Source organism: Gymnoscopelus microlampas, assembly GCF_963454915.1.
Source record: "Gymnoscopelus microlampas genome assembly, chromosome: 17".
Classification (NCBI taxonomy): domain Eukaryota; kingdom Metazoa; phylum Chordata; class Actinopteri; order Myctophiformes; family Myctophidae; genus Gymnoscopelus; species Gymnoscopelus microlampas.
Window position 1 is genome coordinate 42,762,270 of NC_139954.1, and position 11,127 is coordinate 42,773,396.

An 11,127-nucleotide genomic window follows, 5' to 3' on the forward strand; every position below is an offset into this window, starting at 1 on the left:
GAGCTGCTGGTTCCTCCACTGCTGCTGCTGCTGCTCTGAGACACATTGAGAGCCGCTTCCTTCTTCTTGTGCTTCTGGCCCTCCAGGTGCTCCTTGTATGTCTGGTTGGAGAGGAAGGGGGGTTACTATTCCTTCATTTGAGACACCATTTGCTTCAAATGTAGGACGTATAATGCAAGCCAAGCATGGCGTTTCAGCATAAAATCTAATCATGTATTAAGTCAGACAAACCTGCAAAGTTTGTTAAACTAATTTGATCAGAGTAAATGTAGAATTGATATACAGCTTTTCAGGGTACTCAAACAAGCTTGTAGATCAGGTTTGTTTTTGGTCTATAACAACATGCCCAAAATAGGGAGGCGAGGTTCAAAGTGATCCCCACCAGTCTTTAGGCTTCAAAGACCAAGGACTACAGAGACAAGTGTGGGTGTGCTCACCTGCGGGCCTGCACAGCTGATCTTACACACGTCACAGTAGTGGATCTGAGGGGGTTTGAGCGGCTGCTTAGGCCTGAGCTGCTTGCTCTGGAAGGGCGGCTTCTTGGTGAAGGTGCTGCCCGTCCACGCTGCTGTAGCGGCTACCGCGGCTACCGCGGCCACCGCCTGCTTCTGTTGCTGCTGGTAATATGTGGAGGCAGCAGAGTACACGGCAGCCTTGTAGCAAGAAAGAAATCAGAAAGAAATCAAATGCGTCAGTGTTTAACACTGGGAACTTTTGGCTTCCTCCTCCATTCTAAAATGTGCAGTCTTGCTAAACTGTGTTTTGAGTGACAAGATTCTGCATCTACGCCCGATGCGACACAACTCGCGTACGTTGAATAATTATGTTTCGACTGAAGTGAATTTTGCGCAAGCGAATACGAGCGACAGCCTATGTATGGGGAACGTTGCAAAGTAATGAACACGTTGCATCCATTCAAAATTATTCAAAAATAGCAGATGTACAAGCTTGCAGCGCGGCACGCAGTGATGACTGTGAGATTGTACATCTGCTATTTTTGAACATTTATTGAGAGATCTATTAAGTGTTCTTAAAACGTGTTTTGCTATACAGCTAAAATCTAAAATGACAGATGCTTTCCCGGTTTTAATGGGTTATTATAACGATGGCACCCAGATCAATTAAATGTGTTTCTGCAGCTCACATTCTACTATATTGCTCGACTACGTTTGGGTTTAGCGTGTGGGTAACTTGTATGTGTGGGTGACGGCCGGGCATTTCCTTACCAGAATATGTGACAGCGTTGGTGCTGTAGGTCGGGCTCTGGGAGTACGACGGCACTACGGACGCTCCATCAGAGGGTACGGGCTGCACGGTGGACGACACCGGGCAGATGGAGAAGGTGGAGGTGGCCTGGCTGGGCGTGGCCGGTTTGATGGCAGTCACCTGGCGCGTCTGCTGGGTCTGGGTGTACGGCGTCATACATTGCGTGTACGCTGGTTTGGGGGCTATGTGGGGAAATAGAGAATAGTACAAAACGATAACTTTTTTTTTAAAGGTTGCACAAAACACAAAACATATCCATTATCCAAAAACCATGTGGGATATAAACAACACATGTTTTTGTTGTTCTCTTGTCCTTAATAAACTGGTTTGGCATCAGCAGCCATGAGTGTGCCGTGACTCTTTGATGTTTTAAGAAATAAATGTTTGTTGTGGTCGGGTCATTGTGAAACATTTTCAAAAGTAGCCGAGTATACAAGCTTTGTGAGAACCACACTTATAGATTGACCTTTTTTTGTACAAATGGAAGCAAATGGACCCTAATGCAGTGGTGGGGTCCAGGGACCCTCAGGGTTCCTTGAGGTGGTTCCAAATGGACACGTACAGGTCTGGAACTTTTGAGAGTGTACAAATGGAACCAAATGGACCCGTACGGGTCCATTTGGTTCCATTTGTACACTCTCAGAGTTATGAGGGGTCATTGAAATTAAAAAGTTTGAGCAGCACTGGCCTAATGCACACCAAACTGGAGGTCAGCAAAGTTTTTAAAAAGCTTTGAGAATGACAGCTCTAGGAGGACTTTTCTTCACCATGACGAGTCCAGTCAGTGGCGAGTTGAACGTACCTGTCTGATAGTAGGACTCTGCCACTGTGGGCTGGGGCTGTGCTGCGGCCACAGCTGCTGTAGCGATGGGCTGCTGGTAGTATTGCTTGGGGTCATAAGCGACAGCCGAGGCTGTAGACCGCACATACGAATATGTGTCCTGCAGAAGACAAACACCACAAGCAATGTTTATAGTATAGGCCATTTGAAAACCATACCTGCGCAGCTAGATTTCATAGCACAGTCAAACAATCAATGTATTATTATTTTCAGAACACACAATATTGGACACAAAATCAATAGCTGAATGGCAGCTTTTCCCTTGCTGTTGATTTTATTGTTATCTTGTTCCAAGCAGCGATCCGCCTCATGACAAAAGAGAAACGGCCGTTACCATACCACTTGAGAAAGAGGTACTCTAACCCACCGTTTCCCAAACAGTGTGTCGGGACCCATATGTGGGTCGTGTTGTATGGGTCACGCGAGTAAATATGTTTATTTTGTGTTTCCTAACTTCCTAATTTTTTCATTATTTCAAAAGATTATCAAAACATTCCCAACAAAAAACTTTTTTTCGAAAGCATACAAATACATTTAAAAATCCATTAATTAGAGGGGGAAAAGTACTTTTTAGAATTTGTGAAAATAGCAGATCTACAAGCTCGCAACATGTCGCATCTTGTGAGCTTGTAGATCGGCTATTTTCACTAGTTTGGGTCACGGCGAGACATAATATTTATTTTGGGTCTCGAGCTAAAAGGTTTGGGAACCACTGCTCTAACGGACATGATTTCATAGTCTGTGTGATACATGGTCACCGCTGATGAACATGGGGAATTATGCTGCTGTCCAAACAAGCAAACTATCCTCCTCCCCCTTACAGGTGTCCAACAGACTATGGTAGCCAAAGCGCCGGTCATATTGTGTAAACACTTAGTGTTTAAGATCGCCCTAAGGAAAGAATATTTCCATCTTCTCTTCAATCTGCGACATAATATTAAATTAATAACTGTAATAAGCCTGATGCAGGGAAAAACAAATCAGGGTAGGCTATAACAGTAATAGACGAAAAGAGAAATAGCAGTATTGATTAATTTGACCAAGAAATAAATAATCGGTAATTGGATATCAGCCAAAATCGTGCATCCTTAAAATCCTTGCTAAATGAAAAAGCAAAGAATAAAGAAAACGGGATTTATTTACGGCATTCAGCTGCTTTGTGATAACTGAAGCATCTGGACACCAGAAGGCAATTTTGACGATATAAAAAGCACAGTGTGTACTGAATCAGACAGCTTCTTTCAATCTGTCTTCTGACTGAAAAAGCACTACTTCTTAAATCAAGTCTAACACTGGCATGAAGCAACCAATAGATTACATCGTGATCCCTGCCCACTTTCCAGAATTATGTCCTTCTAAGTTGGAGCAGGAAGGGACAAATATTTAGACTAAAATAAAGTCTTGATGTGGGCATAGATTTGCAAGTAAGTCAGGTCAGTGTTCTAGTTAACCAAAGTTATTCATGAATATAAATGTGAATATTAATTCCTATTCATGAACATTTTATAAAACCTATTTGCCTACAATTTTGAGGTATTTCTACTTTACTTGAGTATTTCCAATTTCCAATACTTTTACTTCTACTCCACTACATCTCAGAGGCAAATATTGTACTTTTACTCCACTACAATTATTTGAAAACTTTAGTTACTAGTTACTTTTAAGATATAAATTATTACATTATAAAACATACCTTAACCACTTTAGCCTTATTTTATACATAGTCTATTTGAAAATAGCCGATCTACAAGCTCACAACGCGTCGCAGCGCGACGCGTTGTGAGCTTGTAGATCGGCTATTTTCGACATGTGCGACAGTGAAATGTGTCTGGGCGGAAACAATTGCTTGACAGTTTGGTTCCGCATCGACAGTTTCTCCACAATTTTAGAGGCAAATGTGGGCACATAATCATAAATATGGTGATCCTAATATACAATTGAGAGTGGCGCGCATGCGCGACCGACACGGTACGACCGACCGTGTACCGTCTACTCTCATACGGTCCTTTTAAACCCCAAAACAAGCCCCAAAAGAAGCGCGACCATCCCGGACATGGCAGTTGCCAGGTTCAGCGAGAGAAACAAGCAACCAGGTTAATGAAAACAACCGCAAAGCCACGGCGTCCTCTAACATTAGTCAACCCAGTACAATGCTCGGTGCAGATAAACACTTGTTGAACCAAACAGTGCGTCAAATGAATGTCTATTTACTGCTAGTAAAACAGTCAAATTACAACAGCATCTCCTTCTAGCGTTAAACTCATGTTACTCTTCTATACTGAGTCAAAGCCACGTTGTTTGCCATTGTCTCAGTAAAGTCCACCAACATATAAAATATAATTGTTCTGTCTCCTGTACTATGTCTACTGGTCTTGTATGGTATAAATACAACCGTTATTGTATGGATAGTTATATCACCACTTTTAACAGCCTGCTCAGGGACTACAGATGAAAGCTAGCTTCTGGCTAACTCTGGTTCATTACACGGATGTGAAAACCAACATGTTGATTAATGTGCACTGTCCCTGGTAAATAAATAAACATGATAGCAATACTGTTGATAATGTAATCATTTACGTCACTGCCATGCGGAAGTTGTAGGCATACGTCTATGGTTTATAGCCGTTAGCACTGGTTAGCCTAGGTTGTTTTTAACCCAGTTTCAGAGGCTGCTTAAAGTTAGTTTTAGCAGATCTACAAGCTCAATTTTAACAGACAAGATATAACAAATGCAATGTTGATTAAAAGCTGCATTCTGCGTTGTATAATGAATTGTTATGGACAGGTCGATTGTGACATAAGTTTATAAACAAACCATTAGCCAGACAGAGTCCTGGGGCCTGAAACAAACGTAATCTGGCGTTTGCACTTACTTCATTTAAGGCCCGTACATGTACATAAACGTTCAAATTTCAAATATAAAGTTCTCACCTCACGGCCACGGATGTGACAATTCTGTTCGAGCCCTCAGAAGTAACCGTATCTTCAGTATTGTTCAATAAAAAGCATTTTAATCCGATCGGTGGCCATTTTCTCAGCATGTCCGCCATTTGCTTTCAACTACATTACCCATCGGTTGGTAGGTGTACTGCACTCTGATAGTGTGTGCCAGCAATGAGCAAATGGCCACCGATCGGATTAAGATGCGTTTTTATTGAACAATACGGAATATACGGCTACTTCTGAGGGCCCGTAAATAATTATAACATCCGTGGCCATGGGGTAAAAACTGTGTTTGAAATCTGAACGTTCATGTAGTCCAAAAAAGGCGGGAAAAAATAAAAACAAAGTAATAAAGGCGGGAAAAAAAGTATATATCAAGTAATATTACTCACCTCAGACAAAATACGACGAATTTAAAGTAGATCAGTGATATATGAACCGAAATCAAGTAGAACAGTTTCCAATAGAAATCTATCATCGACCGGAGAGACCTAGTATCGAGCGACCTAGTATCCGCTGGGAACCTTGAGAACTGAGCCGAGCACTGCAGGAACGGTGAATTTAAAGGGAGGGACAAAACAGCAAGGGCTGTGATTGGTCTGACAAGCAGACATGCGTACATGCGAGAGGGCATCCCCGGGAATGCCCTCTCGCGTGTACGCAAGCACAGCCCCCCCCCCACCCCCCCCCCCGCCCACACACACACGCTGTTACACGCACGCACATGCGCACGCACCCAAACAACTCTATGACGTGCACACACAAACACGACACGAGCACGACAAGCCCCGCCCCCCTTCCACACACACACACACACACACACACACACACACACACACACACACACACACACACACACAATTACAAGCACGCACATGCGCACAAACCAAAAACGGATACATTTGTTTTCAATGCAAACGTCATTTCACTACTTTAAAAGTTAAAGAGAAGAAGTTAGCGAAATATATAACAGCAATAATAATAATAATAATAATAATAATAATAATAGACATACACTGTAATATTTATTTAACTATGAATATCAATGAATCAATTATATCAATAATGCAATTGTAGAAACACTCTGTTACAAGTACAAGTCTGGTAATGAAAATGTACTTGAGTAAAAGTACAAAAGTATCGGTATCAAAATATACTTAAAGTGTGGTAGATTGTTGATAGTATTACATTCTTCTCAGTTAGTAAAGTATGTTTACTAATGGCAGTGGATATGAATGAATATATTAATCTATTATTTGAATAGCTTGAATGCACAACATGGTACGTATGTCTATACATATGAAACACATATCCGGGACCCCTAGGGGGTCCTCAGAGTTATTACAGGGGTCCGCCAAATCTTTGTGTGATATGATTTTTCTTTTTTTATAGTAACCACTTGAACCCTAGCATCCCTTTTCTGAGGAGAACTTTAGCCAAAAATAGCCGATCTACAAGCTCACAACGCCTCGCACTAAGAGTTATAGGTGTAGAGGGAGAAAAGAGCAGCAAAAGTATATCTGAAACACCATTCTATACAATATAGAGGGGGCCCTGCTTCATCTCTCTCTCTCAGCTAGGGGGTCCTTGGCCTGAAAACGTTGAAGACCCCTGCATTATACAATATATGCTGTACCACCCCCCAACGGGGGTCCCTGGCCTGAAAACGTTTAAGACCCCTATGACTGCCACATTTCTGTGCCCTTGTATTAGGTGTTACAGTGAATAATAAATCTACAGAATGAATATATGCTTCCAAAAAAGATGCACACCTTAAAGGATGTCTCTCAATGATCAAGTTATTTGAAACTTGTCCGCCATCTTATCATATAATGTAATCATCCAACTATATTACATCTCTGGTCTTGTATAAGATCATCCTGAACATTCCTCAAAGCCCCTTTGTTTAACTCATCACCCTATATCGGTTACATTCATCAAACAGGTGGTATACCTAGTTTGTGTAATCTGAATCAAAACAGAAAGTCAAGACTAGTGTATAAATTATGTTAACACACATTGTTAGCACACAATCACACACAAACCTGAAAATAAGTATATTTAAAACCAAATCTTATCAGATGGGGGTCTGTGGACAAATACATGTTAATCTGCGGGTCCTTTTGTCGAAGCAGAAGCAGTACTCCCTGTCATCGTCGAGAAGGTGAAGGTGGCAAACGAAGAAGACTACGTCCTCACATTCTATGGGAAATGAAATCACTGAGTCTGAAGGGACAGCAGTTACATAAAGAATCTTGATTTATATTTCTAAAGTTACAATTGTGTCCTTTCACCAGACTCCCATGAACTACCAAAACACAAAGTACAAAGTAACCAATAACGAAAATCATACCAAACATTAAAAACACTTACAATCAGCCCATCGTAACTGAAATAAAGAAAGTACAAATAGTCAAGGGAACCAATAAACTCTTGTGCTCTGCTGGGGGGGAATAGCCGAGAGCTGGCTACAGCTCCTCTTTATAGTGTCAGGCTCTAATCACACATGAGCTGAGAAGGGGAGTGACAGGTGTCTAGCCAAGACCAGGTCAGCATAGACACTAGGACAAATAAGCATTATTGAACACATAAGCATAGAAAGACTGTAGACTGAGGTGTTAATATTTGGAATCATATGCTTTATCGAGAGTGAGAGCTACTGATACTTCTTAGCTGTTGAATTTGAATCACTCTGCTGGGACGAGCATGACAGATTTCAGTGAAGTGATTTCAGTGACCGGCTCAATTATCGCTTCTAATAAACCTTTAAGTTATCTCAGTTGACCGTTCAAATGCACTTTTATAGACAATTGACACACATTCAGTAAACAAAAACATCTATGATGCACAAACTTGGACACATCATCAGTGTTCTTTCCTGGACTCACTGGGTGTTTCGGGTCTTGCAACACTCCAGGCGACCCGACCGAGGCTAATCAGACCGACCCCGGCCTGTGTCAAGTGGCATGCTACTGCCCCCACGGTCTCTTAGAGGGGAGGTTTAGAGACAGAGCTAATTGGGGGTTAAGGTGGCTGATGACATATTAGCAGGAGGTGTTGGCGACACTAGGAGGCTCTAGGCACTGTGGGTTGCCTCCGGGCCTGGCTCCTCCTTCATCTGTCCTCCATCTCTCCAGATGTCATCACCCAGTCTGTTCCTGAATGTCATCGGTACTCCCACTCTCAGTTTACAGTAAACAAAAACATCTACTGATGCACAAACTTGGAAACATCATCAGTGTTGTATTCAAACGGTCTTTTTTATTAATTGACCATGCAACACATTCTACCCAGGCATTGAAACAAACTAAATAGTGCAAGTTCTGAAATCCATGTACATAGGCCAAATATCTGTTGCCCTGTTTCAACATTTGAGAAAGACAGCTTGCTGCTTGTGATTTCCAAAAGTGCAGCCATGTTAAAATACTATATATGAAATAAGCAAGTGAATATCAAACTGTGGTTTTCATCTACAACACAAACCCCTTATTTGCCCATGCAGCTTGATGCCTCACTCTGCATCTGTGATGACCGAGTGAAACTTCTCTTGTTCTTCTTCATACAAGTGGCAGAGATGGGCTCCAACCATGGCCACAGCCTGACAATAGAAAATGAAAACTCTTTGATGGCCACAGTGGCGTCTTGGATGCTTCTGGCAGGTCTACTATACGGACCCTCAGTGCCTGCACCTGGTACATGTCAGTTCTTGAACTGACACATTTTGCAAATGGTTAGATAGAAGAAGCATTCATGCATGCGTCTTTCAAATTCACCGGCTAAACTGTCATATTTGCTCTCAGTCTGAAAAAGAGCATCTGCTAAATGCCTACATTTTACAATCTGTTTTGTCATCCAACACCTTTTTCTGGCCCTCCTCTGGTGCCACTGCCTGTTTGACATAGTCCTCATTGCGTCCTGTGGCAAACTTCACCTTCTCGAGTATAATGGGCAGTAGAGCTTCTGCCTCGAAAAAGTGCACTATAACAACCATTAAGGTTTGAAGCCTTTCATTGACCACTTCAGAGACTTGAACAGTCCTGTAAAAACATACAAGAGACAAGGTAAGACATAACATGAAGTCTACACAGCTGATGGAGCATGCATGCATTGCGTGTGTGTGTGTGTGTGTGTGTGTGTGTGTGTGTGTGTGTGTGTGTGTGTGTGGGGGGGGTGGGGGGGGGGGGGGTGGGGGTATTGAGCTCATACCATACCTATGACATGAACTGTCAGGTGCTGTCGCTCCACCCTGAGTTTGAAGTGCTGTCCGTCAAGTGTAGGCCACCTGGTTGTGCCTGAGCTCATAGGAGGGCAGGTGGGAGGCTATCAGCACCTGGGGGAGTGTAAAATTATTTTCAGTTGGTCATGAATTAATATAGCTGCTGCAGGACGCATTAAACCTTAATGCATCCTGCTAAGTCACCCCTTAATGATTAAGTGGTGACTTAACGGTTTCACATGGGGCATCTTTGTATGTGTGCTGTAGCCACATACCATTTTCATTCAGCTGAATGGCGTTGGTCGTCTTGCTGAGCTGGGTGAGCTCGGTCAGGATGGTCATCGACGAGGGTGGGATCTCGCCCACACAGCTGGTCCTAGACACGCAAGAGGACAACGTACACAGTCAAATCCCCAGTGTTCATTCAATTTGTACACCAACTAGTGACCAGGAGATTATTTTTGGGAACTTGGGCGTGGGAGAATATGTAGTTGAGCTCGTTGGCCATGTCAGCTTTTTTTTCTTCACGAAGTGCAAATACACACTTGAACAACACTCAACAGGTCTTCAAGTTGCCCCTTGGTTAGTCGCCTAAGTAGCCTAAGCTTCAAAATGATGATATGTGAAGGGTGGAGGATGACGGGCAGAAAAAGCGCTAGTATATCCTAGGACAGGGGTGGGCAACTTTGTAGATGGTGAGGGCCACAAAATTTCCTCAATCACTCTGGGGGGCCGCATTGTTTATCGGCAGGGGGGCCGCATTGTTTATCGGCAGGGACCCCCCCCCCCCCCCCCCCCCCCCCCCGTTGGCAAAACGGTCCGGGGGCGGTGCGCCGGTTCGGACCAAAATGCCAGGGCTGGATTTTGGTCCCAGCCCGCCCGTTTATCGGCACTCTCGCCAGTAGTACCCCATTACTCAAAAAGCCCATAATAGTCACATATGTGATAAATAAGGGATATTAACTATTATTATTTGTTATAACTTTGTTTTTGTTTAGCATTTAGTAGGCCTCTCCCCGACTAAGGATTTGTTTAGTCGAATCTAATTGGCGACTAATTGCCAATAGTCGACTGGCAGTCGACTAATGCAAAAAAAAAGAAAACTTTTTTTTTTTTTGGGCCAAAATACATTTTATTTCAAAGGGCCAAGTCTACACAATTTGTTATGTGTCTCCAGCAGAGTTTCTAGTGTCTCTATCTCTCTCTGGAAGAGGTTGCACATGAACTCTGCAGCCGCACTGAGGCGCTCCAACACAAACAATACCAATACAAAGACAAGGAATAAGAAGAATAAAGTAGAAGTTACGTGTGGTTGCAAGTGTAGACTTGGCCAAAAAACTATTTAAAACATTTTAGGCCCAAAAAAAAACTTTTCTTTTTTTTTTTTTTTTTTGGGAATTTTGGCCTGGGGCCGCATTGAGTGACGGTGCGGGCCGCATGCGGCCCGCGGGCCGCCAGTTGCCCATCCCTAGGATATACTCACTTCTGAACTGCACAATGCTCCGAGTGTACTCCTAACAGGTTTTTGGGGGGACGATTTTGGCCTCCACACTTAGTGATTTTTTCGGATTTAACTTTCGTTTCGGTAGGGACAAACTTTCGTTTCGGTAGTGACCCAATGGTGAAAAAAGAAAATGTACTAAGTCCAGAGCTCGATGAATGTTAGGGACCAAAAAAAATGTCACTACAAAGTACTACCAATCAACTCTAAATTGCCTGAAACGTACTCCTAAGGTATCATTCATAGTCGGACGTAAGGATACGTAACGAGCGCTGGCGCTCCTTACGTTGTCGTTTTTGTCTCCCCCTCCGTCAATTGCGGCTCCAGTTTTTCCGTCCGTTCAGTCGACATTCACCGTCA

The 11,127-nt window shown here is 42.9% G+C and overlaps 1 long non-coding RNA gene across 1 annotated transcript; it reads right to left on the reverse strand.

Moving 5' to 3' along the window:
- Positions 1-8,468: 8,468 nt before the first annotated feature.
- LOC311064745 lies at positions 8,469-9,645 on the reverse strand. Its single transcript, XR_014602747.1, has 3 exons — positions 9,542-9,645; positions 9,262-9,380; positions 8,469-9,087 (listed from the first exon to the last, which is right to left on the reverse strand). It is a non-coding gene; the product is annotated as an uncharacterized lncRNA (long non-coding RNA).
- Positions 9,646-11,127: the final 1,482 nt, after the last annotated feature.